Genomic DNA, 24,757 nt, shown 5'->3' with positions numbered 1-24,757 from the left:
ACACAATGGAATTCTACATAGCCAACAGACAAGATAAAATAATGGCATTCGCAGGGAAGTGGATGAAACTAGAGCAACTCATGTTGACTGAGACAAGTCAAGACCAAAGGAACAAAAGGTGCATGGTATCCTTAATATGTGGCTATTACATCCACACAGTACAAGAGCAAGGACTCAGTATTTGTGTACCCAATGCTATTGACATGGTATTGGAAATATAAACACAACTACATAGACTTAATAATTTGTGACTCTATAGACATAATGTTTTATTACTGAGATTAATGTGTCTATGACATATAAACCTTCAGCCTAATTTTAATTATGTCCTAAAATCTAAGTGCCACTGATTGCACAGATTCCCTTCTTGAATAATTGTTTGTTAAATACGTCATTTGAAATACGATGTAAAAATCAATGTTAAAAAATTCTTTAAATATATATATATATGAAAAAAACATATTGTCAGATATTTAGGAGATACTAATGACAAAGTGGTATGTGTGCATGTGTGCATGTGGGCAAATGAGTAGACATATAAGACCTAAATAATATAATGGCATGTGCGCATGCATGTGCACTCACTTTCAATCTTTGTTTAGCTTTTTCTGTCAAGGTTGTTGGTATTGCCACTTGAGCACAACTCTACTCTGGGCTTTTTGTTTGTTTCTCTTTTGCTGATTAATTGAAGTTAAGAGTCTGACAAAATTTCCTATCCAAACTGGCTTCAAACCCTGGCCCTCAGATCCCTGCCTCCAGAGTAGTCAGGATTACAAGTGTCAGTCAACAATATGCATCTTGGAATGTCCGTTTTTCTCTTGAAATTTTGTTAGGATTTTAGTACTAAAGAGGAAATTAAATGATAAGAGAGCCCACATGAATTTAGGTTTAAAACTAATTTCCCCCTCAATGTGAACCATTCAACAAAACAGACCATTTGTTACAATCTTTGTTTATGTTTTTTGCCAGTCCTGGGGCTTGAACTCAGGGCCTGGACACTACTATCCTTGGACACTTTTTGCTCAAGGCTAGTACTCTACCACCTGAGCCATAGAGCCACTTCCAGCTTTTTCTATGTATATGGTACCAAGGGCTTTGTGCATGCTAGGTGAGTACTCTACCACTAGGCTATGTTCCCAACCTGTTAACAATCTTTATAGATAATCATTTAGTAATTATAGCATATCATTTACCATGAAGAAACTGTTTGATCTCTCTAGTTCAAAACCATCCTAATTATTTTAGACACTGGAAGACTTTTAATGAACAAAGAGGTTATTTCTTTACAGTGAACAAAATAACAGTGTACATATAACTCATCTTCCATGCATAACATTTGAAGCATTGTGCGTTTTCAGATAGTAATAAGGATAATGATTTAGAATTCTTCAGACCTGTCACAAAAGAAAACAACCCCCTTCAAGGGGAAAAGATTCTTGGGCTACTTACTTTACTTACCACACCCCAGTGAATTTTTGAAAGGGTCTCTGTGCAATGAATTTTTTTTTAAAGTGTTTATCAGCAAACATGGTGCCAGCAGGAGCTTCTTTAATAAACAAAACAGAACAGTGCTTACCTCAGCGTTTCCACGTACAAGGTACTTTCTCAACATTAAGTAATTTTTCTAATGCTCTTGAGAACTGACAATGACACTTTTACTTTCTCACTTTGACAAGCACTGAAGAATGCAAAAAGTTTCCACAAAGATGAACTTTTATCCTTTCTCAATTGATTTTATATGGGAGAAGAGAACCACAAAGAAAACTAACCAGCAGCTGGAAATAGAATCCCTATGTCATTAGCATTTAGAATTACTGATTTTAGATATGGTTCTGACCACCTGACAGCATTTGTGAAGGTTGCTACATGGAAGAATGTTGAAGAAACAGTTTCAAAAGTTGCAATAGGGCTGGGTGCTAGTGGCTCATGCCTGTAATCCTATCTACTCAGGAGGCTGGGAAAGATCTGAGGAGTGCAGTTCAAAGGCAGCTTCAGCAGAAAAAGTACATGAGATTCATCTCCAATTAACTACCAAAAATGCCAGAGATGGAGTGTTAGAACAGCTTGAGTGATCAAGCTAAGGGAGAGTAATAGCCCAGCGTTTAAGCCCCACCCACACCTGCAGGCAGGCAGGCAGGCAGGCAGACACACACACACACACACACACACACACACACACACACACACACACACACACACACACTCTTACTTGATGTAACAGCACTGATACTAATTAAAAGCTACCAGACTTACAGTCTGCATCTTATTTTTATTTACTTCCTGCTTACTAGTGGAATCTGGCCATCTCCTCATTATCCTGCTGAATGAAAAGGAGTCAGGCTCTGATAACCTTTAATGTAATACAAAAGACACTCACAGTGCACCTTCAATGAGTCAAAAGCTCTCCTCATGGTAAATTGCACTTTCTGAATGGTGTGTTTCAAAACACAGCACTGAAATTATTGTACATTTAATGAATAGTAAAGAATGCCATGATTACTGATGGAAATCTGCCCAGATTATTCTTGAAAAATCAATATTTTTACCAGGTACCAGTTACTTAACACAGTGAATAATCAATTTCCAGTTATCCCAGGGAGCTCTATGAATCAATGTTTTAGTGATTTGTAAAAAAATAGGTATAATTCTTTTCTTTATATGTACACAATGCATATATGTCAATTCATGTATACACAAATATAATTACATATCACATAACTAAGTTGTAAAATTATGGAAAGTTTATAGCAAATGACAAGTATTGCTTTCAGTGTTTGAGAGATGAATGTACTGATTCAGCAATATAACTTACCTAAGTGGATCTGTTTAGTGACTGGTGTTGACAGGACTCAAATTTAGTCCGCTACTGGAGCCTGTGGCTTTAAAGCAGTATCTCAGAATCAGTCATCTCTCTGAAGATAACAGGCATAATAAACTAGTAATGCTAACAGAGGTCAGGCAAAAAGCTCTATGGATACTTCAGGACACAAGAAGAATGAAAACTCAGAGTAAATAATTCTTGAATTCCATCCCGAATCTCATGTGGAAAATTTTTGTATGTTGCTCTATTTACCCCGTATGTCACCAATGTACTTTGTCAACTTCTGTTGTGGACAAAAAAAGCTTGAGTTACAGAGTAACAGTCTTGAAGGCCCCTGCTTATCCAATCTGCTTCTATTACTCATGACTGGAAAAATTAGGCTGAGGTAAAGTAACACCCATCTTACATTAAATCAATGAGTAATGCATAATAGTATAATCATCAGTAGGTTAAATAATTAATATTATAGCCACTGTGGCTTCGGGTTTCCCTTAGAAGTCCCCTGTGTAGGTGGGGGTGTGTTCACACATACAAACATCCCTACAGCTGGGCACAGTGGCTCATGCCACTGCTAAGAAGTCTGAGATCTGAGGATCTGAGAATCAAGGTTCAAAGCCAGCCCCAGCACAAAAGGACCTGAGACTCTTATCTCCAATTAACCTCTAGAAAATGGGAAGTGGGTCTTGGCTCAAGGGTTGGGGCAGTAGCAGTGAGCTGAAGGGCTCAGGAACAGTGCCCGGCAGAGTTTAAGTCCTATGACCCTCACCCCCCCCAAAAAAAAAACACTGACATGTAAATTTACTATGCATAGTTTTCCTTTGTATCGTGATTCTTCCTTGAAATTCAGAAAAGTCTTTCTTGAAGGATGAGAAAAAGCTAAATGGCAAAGAATTTCCACAATAGTTGAGAGGATACATAGAGGGAGTAAAAGGGAGGAGAGAGCTGTGGAGACTTTAAGCCAGCTTGATTGGAGAAAGATAATCTAAAACTAAAGATGAAATACAAAATGTGTCACGAGAACCACTTAAAGGGAGGTTCTGCTAATGCAATTGAATTAAGCTGAAAAGTCCAAGACAGAGCATGACAAAACATTGCTGTGACACAGTAAAGAATGGTAAGGTACCAGATTGGAGAGCAGAGAGCCAGGCAGAGAGGTCAGGAAGGAATTCATAGGTCTTTGTAAGTATTACAATACTTAAAAACCACTGGAAGAAAATAAGAAAAAAATTTAACTGCTCATAGTGTGGACTATTATGTTCAGTGAAATATTATTTTTAACATGTTAATATTCAAAGATTCTTTCACATGACCTTTTAATATCTGCTACTTTCCATATACCTTGTTATTATATAAATACTCAAAACAAGGTGTCAGTCTTTTCCTCCCCCATCAGGAATCAGAAATAGCTAGAACCTTGAAAATTTAATTAGCAATGCCTTTATTCAGATCTGACTGAGTTTTATATTTAATATTTCCCTTGCGCTCTTTTGCTCTTCATTTTCGGTTTGCACTGTTTTTAGAGATTGAACATGAAAACTGATGTTTCTGGATTGAATTTTACCCACCATAAGAGGATAGAAAAGTTTATTTGAGATATATATGTGTGTGTATATATATTTGCTGTCTTTTTTTATTACTTTTTTATTGAAGTTCTAGGAAATTGCTGATTTTTTTTTTTTGCCAGTCCTGGGCTTGAGCTCAGGGCCTGAGCACTGTCCTTGGAATTTCTCAAGGCTAGAACTCTACCACTTGAGCCTCAGCACCACTTCCGGCTTTTTTCTATGTATGTGGTACCGAGGAATCGAACCCGGGTCTTCGTGCATGCTAGGCAAGCACTTCAACCACTAGGCCAAACTCCCGGCCCAATTGCTGAAATTTTAAGTCTAAATATTTTTTAGGATTTTACTTATCCCTTCTTGTATGAGAAAACCTGGCTTTTATTCTTCAAGAAAGATAAAATCCTTAAAGATATGTATACAATGAATTTTAATCAAACCATCAATACCTTAGTCTGTAGACATAGTCATATGAACCCATTAAGACTTTCATGTGTTAGGAACACTGGCTGAATGAATTTCTCTGGTCTCCTACAACAGAGATGGCTCTTCACATCACTCATATATATATATACATTGACAAACTACTGAGTGTCCAGTAAGAACATAAAACTTTCTCCCTGTATTGCACTGCCAATGGACAGCTAGGGAACAGAACTGAGGCTGCCCTTGTTAACATGGGATTCTGCAGTTGAAAAGAATATGGCAGATGGAGAGCTGCTTCTCATTAACCTCCTCTTCCTTTATTCTCTGTGGGATCTTGGGAGCTCACCCTGGGCCACAGCATCCTATTTTCACGATGAGGATACTGGCTCATCTGACAAATAGCCAGCTCACATCCACTGCCTTTTAAAGTCCTTTAGGAACCTGTCTGATTAGCCAAGGGGACATAAAAGTACCATAGGTATAAGCATAGGAGTCATCAAAACTGGAGCAGTAGATCAATAATTCTCCATCTACTGACTCCTGACATCAAAGTTACTGGTAGAGCTATGATATTCAGATATTCCTATGTCTAAAAGGAATTATCAACACCCTGCTTCCATTAAAAAAATTAACAGAAGAATTACACCAAAATGGTTTTCAATTATATTTGGGAATGCACAGAGAGACATATAAATAGCTATTCTTGGTAGATTTATTCTAATGGAGCCTTCATTGCGAGCTTTAATGATGTTAGAGGCAACTAAACTGACAGTTGTGGAGGCAGAACCTGGAGTGCGTCATTTCGGAAAGGGAAGGAGAGAACGAATCCAATTAAAGAAGATGACAAAGCTGTCACCTCGTCCAACTTATTTTCATTATTAGTTGCATTTTGCTTTCCTCATTTTTGCAAAGGAGATGGTATGCAGACAATTCATGTATCAAATATATTTCCAACTTCTGGGGCTGCCTTGGAAATTAAAATACCAAGGTAGGTGTGTGTGTGTGTGTGTGTGTGTGTGTGTGTGTGTGTGTGTGTGTGTACATCTCCTTGTTGCAACTGTATATCATTTCCATTCTTAGATTTTTCTCCTCAATTTCATCTATTCTCTTTTCTTACATACCTTAATTAAAGAAATAAGTCCTTTCTATTTCTTTTAGTTTAAAACTGAAATGTAGAAGAGGGTAGAGTGTAGATGAATGCAATTTGTCTCTGCCCTGTTCAAGGTGGATTTCAGCTAAGGCCTTCCATATCTCTTGAGGACTGCTGCCACCACTTCACAGGCTTCTGTTCTGTGATTCAGAGAACCTGGTTACAGAATCACCACACCAGGCACTGAAAGGTCAGTAACATTACTTTCCACCATCCAGGCAATCGATTTGTGGATCCCTATTTGTTTAACAATAACTTATCTAGTATTGGAAGGATGATATGGGAAGAAAGAACAAGCTCTTAGCAAACTTGCTGTTCAGATCTGTCTAAAATCAGCATAGAAAAAGTAATTGTGTAAAGGAGCAACAGGGCCTGGAGTTTGGCCTAGTGGTAGTGTGCTGGCCGGGCATACATGAAGACCCAGGTTCGACCCACATACATAGACAAAGCTGGAAGTGGCGCTGTGGCTCAAGTGGGAGCTCTGGGCCTGAGGAAAGCCCAAGGAAAGAGCTCAGGCCCTGAATTCAAGCCCCAGGACTAGCCAGGGGAAGAAATGCAGGTAAAAGCAACAAGTAAGTTTTCTGAGTAACGTGGTTTAGGGAAATCCAGATCAATCAGGGTCACTGAGATATCCTCTGAATGAAAGGAAAATTACATCTTAAAATAATCCAGGTAGGACAAGCATTCACTCCTTCAATAGAGGAGAAAGGAACCTAGGAGTAACTCTTTCATTTTAGTACTAAGACAGGAACAGCAGGAATCAAATTTGCAGACAACAACTTTCTGGAAGTTAACAAGGAATTTAAAAAGCAAAGAAGATTTGAAAAAGAAATCTGATGTGTAATAGGCTTTACGGTGAACTCACTAGTATAATCATGTAGAAAGACTGCATCAAAATCAGCACTAGGAAATGAGTATATCCCAAATGAAGTGGGGGAGGGGAATGAGGGGAGAAGAAAATGAATGGGAGGGAAAAGACAGTTAAGAAGCCATTGTATATACCACAAAACTAAGTACAATGAAGGAATGGGTAGGTGGAAGAATAGGGAGAATGTTGAAACGAATGACTTTGGTCAGGATGCATTATATTCATAAATGGCTTTGTGATGTGGCACAAACCAAGCTTAGATGTAATCAACTGCCTCAAATACACAGCATTTTAAGAAGGTACACAAAGAGCTCGATTGACCACTGTTGACAACCAATCTGTCCTTCATTTGTATACACTTCAACAAACTTTTTAATTTCATTAACTGTACTTCAGATAAACAGTAAATAAGAAGAGCATACAGCATGAAGTAGAACAAACTGGAAGCAAGCTCCAAAAAGAAGGAAAGGGAATCTAACAGCATAGATATAAATAGCACATTTTGAACAACCGTTTGTGTAATAATGCAGTCTTATATACATCCATTACCCAATATCTAAAAGCTGTGTGTATGATGATGACAGTTTAGGAAAACATTACATTTAATATTATTAAGTAAATCTAAAGTAGCTCTGCTTAAAAAACAATTAAAGATGCTCATTTATTTTCTTAATGTAAATCATCCCAAGATGTAGCTCAAAGTTTTTTAAAGGCCCTACAAAACATCCGGCTAAAAGCAAATGAAGACCCGTGTTCACAAAAATGTCTGTGCACAAATGCTTATTTTGGTTTTATTATCAATCACTGAGGAGTCTAAACTCAAATGCTCCTCAACTGGTGAGTGAGTAAACCAACCACAAAATACCTATGCAAATGAATACTACTCAGGGAAGAAAATAAATTGACTATTTTTACATCCAAAACACGTCTATATTTCGAAATCATTTTCTTCATTCATCCTTAGTGAAGAAAACTACAGGAACCGACTGAATATTGTATGATTATATGCTATACTCTTCATAGTCTGAGGAAAAATAAAACCAAAAAACTACTGGGGAAGAAAAAAAATACTATTGGTAAAGAAAACGATGACTGTTGTCAGGGAAGAACAAAAGAGAACACCACCTGAAGACGTATGTGGAGGTGAAGGAAATGTTCACTGGCAAACAGCCGGTGAAAGTTTCAGATTGAAAATTAAAATTTTAGCTTGCCTAATTTCAGATTCATGGAATCATAATGATAAGCATTCTATCTTGATCATCTTGCTCTGTTTTGAAAGTAAAGGCTAGTGCCATAGCACAAGGGTAATACACTGGCAAGCTGTCAGTGACACCTGCACACTCTTTGGAGATGACCATTTTTTACATCATTTTATGACACATGCTATCAGGATACTACAGTGTTTCCCATGCAATTTCTGGCTATTCGAACTTGGAAACTGCTCTGATTTCCTATCTCTTCTAGATTCCTATTTTCTTTGGGCCTCTATGGATGTTGATTCATCAAATGTTGTGATGCCATTTGATACATGGGTTGGCCAGGTCAAACCAATAACCCTTGCTCTGTTTTCCAGTCCTCACATTGTATGTAGGCAGGCTTACTCCTACTGAAAAGTGAAAGTGCATAAAATTGAACAGCCTTTTGACGTTGACACAATCATAGATGTGACAAAACCCCTGGCTGTGTCTGAATCAGTTACCAAATGGAAGATGACAATGTCATGGTTCCCCTCTAAGCAGCAACCACACTAAGCCAATAGTATAGGACATTTATCTCTCACATTCTACATATTTGTGTTCAAGGAACCCCTAAACAAGGAGAAGAACATTGCCTTAACAGCAGAAATGCAGACCCTCATGATGTCAAAAGGCCAGACATCTAAAAATAATCATGACTGGTAGTTAGGAATTGAATACCAGAATTTTAATTTTATGAGATTCATACATGAGAAAATTTCTAAATTTGTCACAGTGATGCTTTACATGCTGTATATTGTATGTACACATTATATATTGTTTGTGCTGATGGAGTAGTATCAGCAATCTGAGCTAGTTTTCTCAGACTCATGAAATATATAAATATTTCTACCCTATAATTTACAAATATTTCTCATAGTAATTACATTGACAGAAAACATGAAAAGTGATAGATATAAATATAACTATAGAAGGTTGTTTAAGGAACTAAATCGAGCTGGGCATTGGTAGATCACACATCTATGATCCTAGCTACTCAGGAGGCTGAGATTTGAGGATTGTGGTTTAAAAAAAGACTGGGCAGTAAAGTCTCTGCAAAACTCCTATCTCTAATACTCAAAAATTGGAAGTGGTGCTGATGCTCAAGTGATAGAGTATTAACCCTGAGCACAAAGAAGCTCAGAGACAGCACTGAGGCCCTGAGTTCAAGCCTTGAAACTGACAAATTTAAAAAAAAAGAACCAAGAATTAAATACAAGACTTTGTAATATTTGAAGTCTATAACTGGTCCATTCTATACAGATAGCTCACATATAGTACTGACTTTGCTCATAACTTTAACCTATGGTCACTGAAACAGTAAAAATCATTTGAATTTCACAGCTATATTTTATTATTCTTTGATCAAGAAAAATCCTAGGTATCAAGGATCTTTAAAGATTTTAGTAGGAAGTGGCGGCCGCTCCGGCTCCCCTACTTAAATCAAAGGAGTTCAATTGCAATGAAGAACTTAGCCCAAAACTAAACCTCATGCCCTCTTCATCTAAGACAAACAACCCTTAGTACTTCAACGCACATTTACTTCTCTTGATTTAGTTTTGTCCTCAGGAGTAGGAAGAGTTTGATTGTATAAGAGTCTTTCTGTTTCAGTCTACAGCTGTCACTTAAAGAGACTAGATAACAACTCTGCCCTGTCCACTAAGTCATAATTACCTCTAATCATTATGGGTAATTTGGCACTAGTTAAGCTGTGCGGCAGTAGTTCTTATATCAAAATTCTGATATTGCTATATCCCACTGAAAAAAAGAAAGGGATGTAATGGTAACATTCCTTTAGTTTTGTCCTCAAGCTTCTTTTCTTCAATACAATTTGTTTTTAATTGTCTATAGTGCTACTTAAATGTCTAATCTGTCAAGTGCTCTTTTAAACATGGTGTGTGACTTAGGATAAACTGAACCAGTCAACTGTGTAGTACGTATTTTCTAAGTTGCCATTTGCAAGAAGGAAAATATATACAATCATCAGTTATCATATCTGGACTGAAATAATGTGATGCTTTTTACCAGTTGAATAAATATGTCTTGAGTTCCTATCAGTTTCTAGGGACAGTGGTAGTACTGGGGCAAAGAGGACGGAGCTATCTTTCCTCTTATACAAGCTTGGAAGCCTTGCAAAATTAATGTAATATATAAATTAAGGTAAATAGGCCTAGAGTTTTGTTTGACACACAGTATTCAACAAATGCCAATGACAGAATTTAGTGGTATTGGTCTATATTGATTCCATAAGATATAAATCCTATACTAGTTTCATAAAATATAACAGATTTATAATTTAAGCAGAAATTAGTTGAACATCCCTAACAGCATATGTGTGGCATTTAGAATTCTCTTAAACATCACTCTGGAAATATTTTTGGCAACTGAACCCAATGACACATTGAAATAAACAGCTCTGTAGAAGCCATATTAAAAATGCCAGGCGTTACTGATTTCAGTGAAATGTGAAGTCTACCCCAGCAGCTTGCAAGTCTTCTTTTCAACTTAGTAATGTCCATTTCCAGAAAAGAGATACTCACTAGAGTAGCATCACTTCTTATTCTTGAAAAAAAATGTGCTACGTGGTATAATCATTTAATGCCCAATATAGCCAGAATTAAAGCTGAAACCAGTGAACCATCAGCTTGTCATGATAGAACATTGTCACAAATGTTTATCCTTTGATAAAGTAGAGCAAGTCCTAGCATAAACAGGTGTAATGGGAATACAGAAAAATCTGAATATGTGCTTAACTTCAAATCATATTTATTATTTTATTAGCCAGAAAGAATATTACCCTACTACTTTTGTTTTGTCTGAGACTGATAAGATTGATGAAAAGTAATAAAATATATAGAAAAAAGGCACTATATTACTTCATATCTAAGACAACCCAGAAAGCAAATACATTTTTCAACTGAGAATTCTTTAGCAAGGATAGACTTAGTACAATTATAGGCATTGCAATATAGTGAGATTAATGTTCAATTATTAATATAACAGCTTAGAAGCTACATTTGTTTTCTATCTTAACATATATATATATATAAATTTCCTTTCAAAAAAGCCTCAGAGAGAATTTGTTTTCAAAAGCCTCAGAGACAGTCATCATTATGAGACATTTTTCTAAGATGAAAAGTAGAAAAAAATAGGTTGAGGAAGAATTTTTCTTATGGAAGATAATCTTTCAAGCAAATACTTATTGTTCTGTACATGTCTCCCATTGGTTAAAACAAAGTAACAAAGTGCATAATACATTATTTTGAAACGGTGCATTCTAAAGCTTTGCTTTGATGCTAGCTATCCCTCATTTCCAAAAGTATGAAATTTTCACACAGGACTTTTTTCTCTCTATCTCTACTGAGAAGAACTGGTTAACACACAAAATGAATATGCTATAATGCTTTCTTTTAAACCCAGCAGTGAACCCACTGCATCTAACTTTCCAATAGAAAAAAAATCCCACATACTTCACTTTCCCTAAAGAACAGCATGAGATTACCAATCCTTTGCTTGAACACATAAAATATTAAGAGCCAATTTTCAGCTGCACCTCTGTCATTTCCATTATCATTCTACACGTCTAGAGGTGATAATGCACTCTGCAAATTGCGGTTCTTTCTCCATCCCAGACCACTGAGGGTTTCACTGGGGGACAGTTCCACACAAAGGGTGGCCCAGATGTATGCTAATGGTACTGCACAGCAAGCAGCAGACACGACCACACAAGATAATGTGATGTGATGCTCAAGGGATAGGCAAAATGTGCAGAGAACAGTTTTCCTGGGAATCTGGCAAAATAAACAACCTATTCATTCCCCCAAATCACATGGATACATTATCTTCCCAGAACTTTGAAAAGAGAAGATTAAAATCCACTCATAATGCCCCATCCTAGAGAAAGAATCATTTCTCTAAGCCAGCACAGAACGAAGCCTGGTGGAGGCGGGAGTCGAAGGGATTATGGACAGGCTGCTATTTCCCATCAGCTTTTATCAGACACACCTCACAGATCTGCTAGCGTATGTTAGATCTGCAATTATTATCTTCAAAAAATATTAGATCAAAAGGAAAAGAAAAGAAGGAAAAGGTGAAAGGGATTTTTCAAAAATCCTTGGCAGAAATGATGGTTCTTATACGTGGTGATAGATATTCTGTCTTCTTGAAACAAGTTGTAAGAAATGGATTAAGACTAACACTGGGTTTCCGAATTATTATGTTTCTCTTTATCTTATGTGACATACTCACATTTTAGGAAAAATATAGAAGACAAATGATGACACATGAAGCTAGAATCTATGTCTTTCCATAAAGTAGTCTTCCATAAATGGTCCCAGTCTACCACTGGTTGAGATGTTCATCCTCACACCGAGCAGATACTGCTGTTTGGCAAAGGGCAGGGCTGGGTCAGAAAACAAAGGCTGAGTCACAGGAAAGAAAAGTTCTAGAAAGGTAAAAAAATAGGCAAAACAAAATAAGACCCTCTCACTGTGATCACTGAAGAACATGAAGAACTTGATACCAACCCCTACCTGACAAGCTCATGGAGCTCAATGTTGACTGAGCTAAGTCCTGTTTCAATTTCCTACACACACTTTGAAATCACCTTGGAATGTTTCCAACAAACTTCAGAAAGGCCACATAAAGCAAGATAAAGAACTGGAGTAATGCGAGAGGAAAAGAAAGGAAAAAACATTGGCGGCATCATTTCGCAATTCATGACTTTAAGATCAAATACCATCCAAGAGCTCTTCCAAGCCTTTCTTCTTTACATTCCCTTCACTGAGCACTCAAACATAACGGCACTCCACCAACCACTCTAGCCAAAGGGAAACAGTGTCCACCAGTGATTACCAGTGTGAAGTGGACCACTGAGGAAGTAAAACATTGCAGTCAAGTGGAGACTTGCTCCAGGAAGGGTAGCCTGGGGCTGCTTCTGGTAACACTTAACTCTCCTGCTGTGGTAGCTAGGACTCACTTTTAGCATCTCACACATGGTTTTCCTCTGCATTTCTCTCCCCCAAGTAAAATGCATAAACAGAATTTCAAATTTATACACATTTATAAGCAGAATGAACTGCCAGGTTTATACTGAAATATAGAATAGTAAAATTCATTTGAAAAATGAAGACTGGAGGAGAGAAAAATAGAGAGTTTGCTTAAAAGGTAAAGGGTATTTCTGGATAAAGAAAAAAAATTTTTGATCTAGGAGGATATGGTGTTTGCCCACCCATGGTTAATGCACTAAATATCAATAAAACAAAGGTCAAATGGATAATTATGTGTTATATAAACTTCTTACTAATAATAACCAAAAGGAACTAAAATATTTTGATGGTTTATAGCAATTTGAAAAACCACCCTGAAGTATCAAATACGTTTAAAGAATCAGTTAGTTTCATGTCTTCATTTATCTTCCTCACTCTGAATATGTAGAAATCTGTCTGATTCTACTTGAAAATAAAAATCAAGAGAAATTTTTGATCCAATTAGATAACAACAGAGCAAGATCCATGCCATTGAGCTACTTTCTAAAATGCATAAGATAGGGCTTAAGAACCATAACTGAGGTTCTATATGACAGGGTAGTGTAGTATTCTCATAAAACTTGATTTTCTATGAATTTTTAATGATGCAAGTAATTTTTCAAGGTCATTGAGCGAGCAATCAGTTATTCAGACATTAAATTTTTTCACAGTTTCTTGGCAGCCTGTCAGGAAAACAAGCAAGTGGGATTTGTGGAGGAGGGGAACTGATACACTGAAGAAGAGGAGAATTAGGCATACTATATAATTAGCTGCAGGTAGACTTGATTCACTCCTCAACCTGCCAGGCTCTGGGAAGTCTTCAGAAGATGTTCAGAATAGAATGAGGTGTTAGAATTAAGGATTATCCCTTTACCACCTGTTTAATGTATATATATATATATGTATATAATAATATATAGCATATATATGTAGTTTTAAATGGTCTACACATATACAACTAGCAATTAGGATGCAAATATTTCTAATTTTATAGTTAAATATATGAGAAGGAAAATTAAGAAATATTCACTTGTAGCACTTGTGGGTTTTCATTTAACTTGTGGACAAAGACTTATCAGTTGCTAAAAGAAAATTCTCTTTGCTACCCAGAATCCATGGTTCTGCCTGAGTTTTGGTACATGTAAGAAGGAAAGTAATGATAACTAAGACAGTTGAATATGTTAAGGATATTAATACCCATAAGAAGTGGTTCAAGGATTGGGATGTGTTCATTAAAAGGCAGGAACTTTTGAAACGGTGATTCATTTTTTTTTTACATTTTTAAATTTTTTTGTTGGGTCATGGGGCTTGAACTCTGGGCCTGGATGCTGCCCCTGACCTCTTCAGCTCAAGGCTAGCACTCTACTATTTGAACCACAGCAATACTTCCGGTTTTGTGATTGTTAGAGAGAAGAGTCTCACTGACTTTTCTGCCCAGGCTGGCTTTGAATGGTGATCCTCAGATCTTAGCCTCCTGAGGTTGCTAGAATGACAGGCAGTACCCTCCTGCACCTGGCTGCTACATGGATTTTTTAAATTACAATTTTCATGTTGGTATGATTCCTCAAGATGACCTCTTACGTTGTGTTTCTTTAAATCCTTTCATCTTGAGAATATTTTAAAAACAAAATGTTTGAGCTTCTTAGAGAGAATGCCTAAAGTAGAGAACCAGGAAAAATGCATGTACTGTAATAATGACCCTGAAGTAAACTTGTTGACAAGATCAGCGAGATCCCAAAGATCTTTAATGGTGAATGTTGAAATTGTCCTCAACATGACTATATCTGAAGCCCAGAATATAGAAATGAAAGGACAGTGACAAATCTCTGTGGAAGTTGAATGAGGTCTCAAGTTTTAAGACAGTACGAGTGACCCTGGTGGCTGGAGGGACCATAACTAAAACTCCTTCAATGAAAACTTGCTGACTTGAAGTAAAAAATAAACAACATATACATATTACTACTTGCATCCTAGAATCAAATGCCCCTTTGAACTTGAAAACAAAAGAAATTATGATGTTATTTTGATAGTCAGCTATAAACACACAACAGAAAAGCAAGAAAAGGTTGTGGAATAGGTATATATATATGAAAGGAGCATCTTTGTTCCTGAAGAAAGGAAATTACTGCTTATTTATAGTATTATTCAGAACTACAGAAGTCAAAGTATCTTTGAAATATTGTTCAAGAGAGAGTCGACTTTGGGCTATAAAGCTCAAGCATTCTTTCCCGTTGGCTAAGTATGCCTATGCCAGACAGAGATACAAGAATTTATTCTGTTCACATTCAATAAGCAAAACCTTTTCTACTGCATTTAGTGTTCTTCTATAATGGTATAAAGCACCTTACTTATCTAATTATCCTTAGTCTTGTTTCCAAGTAACCTTTATTACTTACATATCCAGGTACATCTGCCTACAGAGAGAAATTATTTTGCTCATACTGACTTTAATGCTCTTGTTTCAATGATACCAATCCTTACTGCAAGTGAGTAACTTGTCATACTGTATGCTTTTATCTTTAGAACAAAATTACCTCCTGTATCCATTAGATAATTATACTCCACGTGCCCCTGATAGGTTTTATTTTAAATTGTAATTTCAGTATACATACAAGATAGGATGAAATCCACCAATGTCTGGAACCAGAAATATGAAAGCCAGTCTGACGGGCACTAATTAGCTAAAGAAATGATTTTTATCTAGTGAGGCAGAGGAGTACTTGATCCAGGAGGAGAATGCAGCCCTCCATGTGACTGAATGGCTGCAGGTAGAAGTATGCCCATCCCTTACGTCCTAACTGTGGTGTCTATAATGCTAATGATTACAATCAGGCCTGAAGAACTTTCAAAGATCAACTACCTAAAGATGATATACAATTTTTTTAAATGAGAGAAAATACACTTACATATTACAAAGTATGGGGATAAGTTCATTACCCATGTCAATCTACTAAATATAAGGAGGGTATACAAATTGAACGACATGATTATTGGAGGGTTCATCATAAGAAGGGATAGCCTGTTGAATAGAAGGAACTGAATCACAGCAGTGAGAAAACAGGGTAACTTCCTTTGACAAATGTAACATAGGGTCCATACATTTTCAGTGATGTCACTTCAACTTGTCATATCTAGAGATAATACTGTTCCATATAAGAATCATGAAAAGAAACAAAACAGCTATTACAAAATGTCATTTTCAGATAACAGAAACTCCCTGATTTTACTAATTTTTTTTCTCTTTTGTGTGACTGACTCATTATATGTATATATATATTCACTGAAAATTAATATTTTTAAAAAGTAGATAAAGGAATCATGTTTCTTATAGAGAAAATATTTGTCCAAGAATAGGTAAGACGTATTTCTTTAAAACAACAACAACAAATATGCACCATAGCTCACATCTATAATCTTAGCTACTGAGAAGGCTGAGACCTGAGGATTGCAGTTCAAAGCCAGCTGCAGCAGGGAAGTCTGTGACAATCTTAACTCCAGTTAATTTTGCTTTCCAAGTACTGTGGTGATAATACCAAATGGACCCATCATTCTCTTCATTCTGGGAAAGATGCAAGGGATTCTCTTCCAAGGAATCAACAAACTAAGCAGACACAGCTTAAGGCGTTTAGTCCACCCCTATTTTCATTCTTTGCCTGCATTAAATATCATTTACATTTCAGCAGCTATAGTACTAGCGTGAAAATGAAGTTTTTACTTTAATTCTGAATTCTTAATCATGGAGAACAAGAAAGATACTCATCTAGAAGTAGAGATGATTATTAGTGAGAGAGAGAAGTAAAGAGAAGCTGATTCTCTTTTTAAGGGCTGACAGACAACCCTTAAATTAGTACCCATGTCTTTCAAGTAATAGGAACTTCCTTTCAACAACACAACTAGAGAGCTCAGACAAGGGCCTGAATTTCAAATGAGATGTTAGCCAGAGCCAAAACCTTGCTTTGATACATAGGAGAGAGGCTTAACAAAGAGCCTTGATAAGGAATTCCTGGGACTCTGTCCTAAGAAATTCTGGGAAATGTGACCACTTTTCTTTGTAGTGCTAAATGAAGAAAATCAATCCATCTTTAGAAATGAGTACAAAATTTCCAATCTAAGATCAGTTTGCCTACTTGATAAGAATATGCATAAAAATGTAAATGATGGGCCACTGGTGGCTCATGCCTGTAATCCTTGCTTCTCAGAAGGATGAGATTTGAGGATTGAAGTTCAAAGTCAGCCCTGGGAGAAATATCCAGTTAACCACCAGAAAATTGGAAGTGGGACTGTAGCACAATGTAGCACAGTGCTAGCCCTGAGGGGGAAAAAAATCTCAGTAGCAGTGCCCAGGGCCTAAGTTCAAACCCTTCAACTGACAAAAACAAACAAAAAAGAAAAGAAAAGAAAAGAAAAGGGAAAAATGTAAATGACATATGAAGTTTGATATAGCATTCAGGCTTCAATCCAGAAATATTAAGAGAGGTATCTTTATATATTTTCATTTCTTTCATAAATCCATGTCTACTTTGTGTATACAGTTTATTTTCTCTCTGGCTTATAGTTTTATATTACAGGTTTCATTGCAGCTTCAAAAAATGAGGCCCCACACTGGCTATTTAATAACTGAAGGGCAAAATTTTCTTAGGGGTTTAGGTCTAGTGTTGGAAAGAGCGGGATCATTCCATTCTAGTATTAAATTTCTACTTCTTTGATTATAAAATAGAGATGACTGACATAAAAATGTTGTTTATATATATATATATATGTCACATCATTCTACTGACAGAATTGTTTTGTTGGATAGAAATATTTGTCAAACAAAAATTGCAAAATAAAAGTAATCCAATTTTTTTTGTCTGTCCCTTGGAAAACTATATTTCTTTTCACAAAACTGATTTGTAGCTTTAGTTTGTCCTTTTCATGTCTTTCTTTTTAACTTCTAAAATTGTAATATCTTCCTTATTTCTTTGATGACAAAAATATCTAAACATCATACTAGAACTAACAGAACAGCAAGCCTTCATTGAGACCTCTTCTAAGGCCTTCAAGATGAAAATTCAATTTTGAGTATAGGTTAATTATTAAAATATATTTTCTCTCTCAGACAGGTAATAGATACTCATGACATTTTGGTTCAATGGAATAAATGAGCAATAAAGATTAAATTTTATTGGATACTTTTATTGGATACTGTAGGTTTATATGTTAATCATTCTAATTCCTATAATGACTGAAAGAGAAATGTTATTACTATTATTTAATAGAATAGTGAGGTCCACAGTGACCCCAAAACGTAAATAATATGGCAGTAATTTATGTGTCAGTTGAACTTTTATCTACAGCTTGTATTCATTGACATATAAATGAATTCTAAAATCATACTTTTGCTTGCATGTTCAAAAGGACAGCTGGTTTCTCTTTATTTATTTATTTTTTTTTGCAAGTCCTGGGCTTGACTTCAGGGCCTGAGCACTGTCCTTAGACTTTCCTCAAGGCTAGTGTTCTACCCTGAGCCACCGCACCACTTCTGGCTTTTTCTATGTATGAGGTACCGAGGAATCGAACCTGGGTCTTCGTGCATGCTAGGCAGGCACTCTACCACTAGGCCAAACTCCTGGCCCGACAGCTGGTTTGTCTTATTTTGTACATGTTGTGTGGATTTTCCTATCCTCTTTGCATCTACATTCCAGTTTTGCTCTTATTGATTTTTCTTGGGTTATTTGTTCCCTGTATCTATTTTATAGAAGAACAAAGTGAAAAGAAATCTCAAATATCATGTTAAACTTTCCTTGATTAGAGAAAACAGCTTGGAGTTAAGCAACTCATATATTTTTCACATATACATATTTTTCAGTGTCCTCTTTATTAGAAATACTAAAATATACCTGGAATTCCAGTCCGTTAATGCTGCATTATACTTTCTTCTTCATGCTCTAAGAACTTACTTCTTTGGTTTGTCCCTAACACACACACACACACACACACACACACACACACACACACACACACACACACACACACATATATCTGAATGTACGAAGTCATTCAGAAGATTGACATAGTATCATTCCGGTAATCAGTATATGAAAAGTCTCTAAATGCCCATTAAGGTATCAGACTATGCTGGCTCCAGTCATGACATTGTCTATTTTGGTTCAATAATGATTATGCACATATAATTGACTGAGAGTATGTCAGACCCAGAAGTCACATTGTAAATGGACCAACTACACTAAATGTATACAAATAGATTGTAATTAGAAGCCAGTTCAATAACATGAATCTGATAAACTTCATTGTAAGTTATAAATATTCTAACAACCTTGTGAATCACTCGACCCACCATTTTATCAAAGACAAGGCTAGAAGTAGAGCAGTCATTGTGAATTCCAACTTCTTCCATAATGATACACTTGAAAATACATTCCACATTATTTTGAGACCTGACCATATGATTACATAATAATCTGAAACCATTACTCCAATGGATTCTAAATTATGGGTGAACCATCATTCACTACCACAATCATCTACCTATCTACGTATCTATCTATCTATCTATCTATCTATGAAATGTATTTATCATCATTCCCTGATAAGGCATGTTTCTGTCATATTGTTTTAGTCTTTTTCACCAACACCATCAAAGACAACAGTGTGAGTCCAGTGTTTGGTCAGTCTCCACTGTTAGCATGCTGGGTCATAGCTTCCTCCTATTCCCTGCCTGTCGCAGTTTCTGTGACAGAGAAAGGCTCCAGTGGGGTTTCCATGCAGTGATGCTGGGGCTTCCTGGACTCTGGGGAAAGTCAACCAGCTTATGTAACACACCCGTGCAAGTAAAAACCATCATTTGAATAAAAGGAAACACTTCATTGCTTCTTTTGGTATTCTTACATTTATGTGGTGGTTATATGATGACAGTTGAATCATTTATTACATTTTATCTGCTTACTGATTCCACAAATCTCTCCTCAAGCTATTTGATAGAGCCTTGGGTTTTTTAGGTAAGTGAGCAAAGAGAAAAATGCATGCTGAAATACCATATAATATAACCACATTCAAAAATGGCCACTGATGCTTTTCAACTATTATGGCATGGGCTAAATATTTCCTCAGCATACTGTTCCTTTCTCCATATAAATACTTCCGATAGCTGGATACTGGTTACCTCTGTAATTCTAGTCAGGCAGAAAGGTGAGATCTAAGGATCAGTCTGGCCAGAAGAGTCTATGAGACTGTGGCTCCCAATTAATAAGCAAAATGCTGGATGTGGATACCTGATGTGCACGCGCGCACACACACACACACACACACACACACACACAATTTTCCATTTGGTATATATATGTAGATAGAAGGTGGACATACCATAAACATGTGGCTGTAACTTAGACAAAAAAACTAAAGGATATTCAAGCCAGTGATAGAATAACTGCTCAGGTATATTCTGGATTTATTGATAAAGTCAACAAATATTTATTGAATGGCAAACTTGTCTGCTATATTAAGCAGAAGGAATAAAATCATAAACAAGACTCACCTCCCACCCATAAAGGCTTTAGTGAAGAACACATTCAAATTAACCCGGATGCAAAATTGTGAATCTTAAGCTGTAACTCCTTGTTCATGGGTAAGTTCTTGTAAGGCAACAGCCATGAGGTAATTCATTCTTATGGGAAAGTCAGAGAAAGCTTTCTGATTTAACCCTGAGTGAGAATTAACCTCTGTTAAGATCTTAGCCTTCCTTAACCAAATGAAAGCTTCAACCCTCATTTGCATGTATCCTGACTTTTGTGGCAAATTTTAAAAACAACTTATGTAGATGAATTACTCCCATGCTTTTCAAACAATTAGCAGTGGCCTGACTCTTCTTGATATTCAAGAAGGCGCATTTAAGTGCCATTTGATTTTCCAGACTCTTTGATTAAGGTAGACAGTCAAATGACACAGGGCAAAGTCACCACAAACACCGCAGTTAAGGGTCATGTAGGGGTGACGGCCTTGTGACTGCTCTGCTAGTCTTCAAATCTTTGAAGGTGACAGTGTCTTTGATCTGTTCTGCCTTTTAAACAAGAAAACCTGGATTGATCTCAGATGATCATTTGATCTGTTTCTGACAGGGAGAGGAGCCCTCCCTTGCTACCTGCAAACATGCTGTACATTGCTCCACTGGCTAAACCCTGGGCTTTTATGTTAGAGAAAACCCAGGCTTCCAGACACAGAGAAAACTAAAGGAAAGCTGGGTGAATAAGATTAGTGTGGTAGCCAGGACGCAATATCCAACTTCCATATACATATGGCACCCAACATCCCCAGATCTGTGCTCAGCTAGATGCATAGAATCATTCATAACAAAAGTGAGCACTGGCAGCTAATGGGAAGAGTGTTGAGGAAGAGGTTGGAACAGAAGAAATCACAGCTTACCATTCTCTGATTTAAAGGGCAAAAGTCCCTTTATGCTGCCAGAGGGTAAAAGGTAGGAGGCATAGGCAGAGGCTCGGGAACAAAGCAGGATGGCAGATGGACTTCATTGGAACTAGAAGGTGGAGCCTGGGGCAGAGGTCAGAGCAGGAAACCCGCCAATGACTGAAAAACTTGCAGAGTAAAAACTATAAGTAACCCTTACCAGTTACATAACATAGAAGTCAAAAAAAAAAAAAAAGGAAGGAGGGAAGAAAGCAGGGAGGGAGACAGGGAGGGAGAGAAATAGTGGGAAAATGGTTCTCAGATTACTGAATATCCCAAGAATGACTCTCAACATATGGCAGTATTTATATCCATTTATATGTAATATATACCCACATAAAAAACTATATCACAGAAGTATGCTGGATCTAGGGCTAGATTGTATTAGCACAATTCAATGGGAAAACTCTTGGTTTTGAACTGTACCATATGATACAATGGAAATACCTTAAAGAAGCTCCATATTGGTCTATTTTTAAAGGAATCCATCGGTGAGGACTAAGTTGGCACACTGGAGGAGCTGTAACAACAGAGCCTCACAGAGATAGAGTGATAATGAATTGGTTCCTACAGAAATAAAATGGTTACTGTTCGTTTTTGTCACTTACGATTGATTCATGGGCTGCATCTGGCATTTTAATCTGAGCATTTGAGAGCCATCCATCTTTCTTGAAGATGTGAGAATTGGTCAAAGACAGTTAAAGACGATAAGTATCAAACACATCATTATGAGGAGGAAACTTATTAGAGGAGTTTCCAAGGTTTTGAACTGCTATTCCTGTGCAGTACATGGGAAAGGACTTCTAAGTCAGAATTGTAACACAACCTAAAACAGTGTTGTGCACAATTCTTTCATTTGTGAACATAATCACACATGATTATGTATTGTCAAAATGCAAGTGTAGTTTCATTTCGCTAATGATACTTACAAATGTAATGGATGCATTTCCTAATTCATGTGAATTCATGACATTTTGTAATTGGAATGATTTAAGAGAATGCCTTGTATGAATGCCTTTTACAAATCAGTCATATGTTCTTATTATCAGCTTGGAACAAATTCCCAACAGGTTTTGATTTCAACCTAAGTGTATTTTCCCAAGTTCTTCTTACAGTTTTGAAACTGAAGGGGGGAAAAGTTAGAAGTCTTTCCCTATTTTTCAGAATGAAGTTCCTTTACCATTTTCCAGAATGGTGCTAAGTGCTCTGTTTCAATTAGGGGCCAAACAAGCAAAACTAAGAAATCCAATTTTCACATGAAACACTCCATTGGGTGTTAAATAATGAACAACACAGGGTTTTGGAGTCTTCCTCTGAGGGTTGGTCTGAACTTGAACATCTTGACAAGTCATGGAAGTCAAACACAACTGCTGACAGCTTCAGGATATCATAAAAGCCTTTCTAAGGTACACAGTTCCAAATGAAAACTGCACGGGTCACTTGCAGGCTATGTTAAATAAACAATAAAAAATTTAAAACAACCTGCCACAGTGACTTAGGAACATTCAGGAAGAGGAATGGAGGAGTTATTTTGATGTGATTCCTTCCTGCATCTCTTTCTGCCAGTGGGTAGATTCTCAACTCATATAAATCAATTATTTCCATCTCTAATGTTGGAATCATGAAGATGGTTGGCAAAGTTGGCCCTATTAACATTTTAGGAGTGGGGGTTGTCCCCATAATCTCAGGCTATATGAGGAGACTAAGGTCTCTAAAGTCACTTTGAACTGTATTCTTAATTTGAATCTGTGTGACTCTTTCATTATAGAATCGAGTTCACGAAAAACATCACTCTTCTATTTGCATTGACATTTCTCATTCAGAGGAAGAAAGTCAAGTAGCCTTTTGCTCAATGCTTTCCTTTCTGAAAAAAAATTGGTGAATATTTTTTAAGGTAAATGTATCCTCATTTTGGGTAACATGTGGGATGAATAAAAATGCATAGAGAATATTCAGTAGCTTATTTTAGGATTTATAGCAAAATATATTCTAGAAATCAGAAAACCTAATGCTGATGAATAAATAGAAATGGATACAAAGCATCCAGGTTAAAAAAAAACTACTTGAATTGCTATTTCATTTCTAATTTCAGGGCTAGAATTACAAATAAGTGATTTCTTCCATGATCTTTCTGTTATTTTTGTATCTTGGCCCAATATCTACACAAATATATATTCTAGAATCAGAAAACCTAATGACTGTATCTATGTACCCATAGGTACAAAGTGTCCAAGTTTTGAAGAAGTTTGGTTTGGATCATGTTATTTCATTTCTGACTTCAGGACCAGAATTACAAATAAGCAATTTGTCCCATAATCATCTTGCTTTCTGTACTCTAGCCCAGGATCTGGGCCACATTTGCTATCTTCATTAGTATTCAGAGCTCTTCTTTGTTATATTTCGACTGTAAAATTCTACTAACTCACTTCTAAGCCTATATTTTCCAAAGTACCAACAGAATAATCAAGTGCACAAGGTCATTCTGACAAGGTTGTGCCTCTGCAATAGCAGTATTTGTTTCAGTGACAGGCTTTGACATCTAATTCTTTAATATTGAACCCTTAGACCAGAGAAGAGAGCTGTTTGAAAGATCTGCAAAGAGATTTTCCCATGTATAAGTTAAATAGCTGAAAACAACCATCTAAGGTTCTGATATGCTTTGTTTACCAAAACTGTTAATTAATTTCTTTAATACTCATCCAGATTGCTTATGCTATATCAAACAATTCTTAGGTCCAGGAATACTACATTATGACAGAACAGTTGAAAGTCCTGGTTTTAATGGTGCTTAAAATCAAATGAAGATGGATGGCTGGTTATTAAGAAGGGATATGTATTTTGGATAGTCAGGAGATAAATGGAGATGTTTTAAAGTCTCCCAAACTAGTTTTTAAAGTTCAATGGAATAAACACATACATCTGTTACTCCTTTCATTTCCTATTATTGAAAGCAGAACCAGAGGAACAAATGTTGGCACTGAAATCTTAAATTTCAGGGAAATATATTACAGCATTTTAAGACAATTAATTCCATAATCCTCCAGTACAGGGTACTATATGACAGATTCAATGCTGGAATTGAGCTATGGATATGAAAATGAATAAGATAAAGCAAAACAAAAATAATACCTCCCCTCAAAATCAACTTATACTGTTATATTTTTAAAGGGCACTCATAAATCTCATGCTGGCATTACTGGAGTAGCTAAACATA

At 36.5% G+C, this 24,757-nt stretch overlaps 1 protein-coding gene and 1 pseudogene across 2 annotated transcripts in view; one reads left to right on the top strand and one right to left on the bottom strand.

Moving 5' to 3' along the window:
• The window catches only part of Unc5c (unc-5 netrin receptor C), a 310,807-nt gene that overhangs the window by 219,783 nt on the left and 66,267 nt on the right, over positions 1 to 24,757 (bottom strand). The gene's annotated exons all lie outside the window — the stretch shown is intronic.
• Positions 14,118 to 14,239, top strand: LOC150047381 (small nucleolar RNA SNORA40; annotated as a pseudogene).

This window comes from Megascapheus bottae, chromosome 23, assembly GCF_031878675.1.
Source record: "Megascapheus bottae isolate mThoBot1 chromosome 23, mThoBot2.hap1, whole genome shotgun sequence".
In the NCBI taxonomy this organism is placed as follows: Eukaryota; Metazoa; Chordata; class Mammalia; order Rodentia; family Geomyidae; genus Megascapheus; species Megascapheus bottae.
The sequence above is the reverse complement of the archived record's forward strand: the minus strand, read 5'-3'. Positions and strand labels throughout refer to the sequence as shown.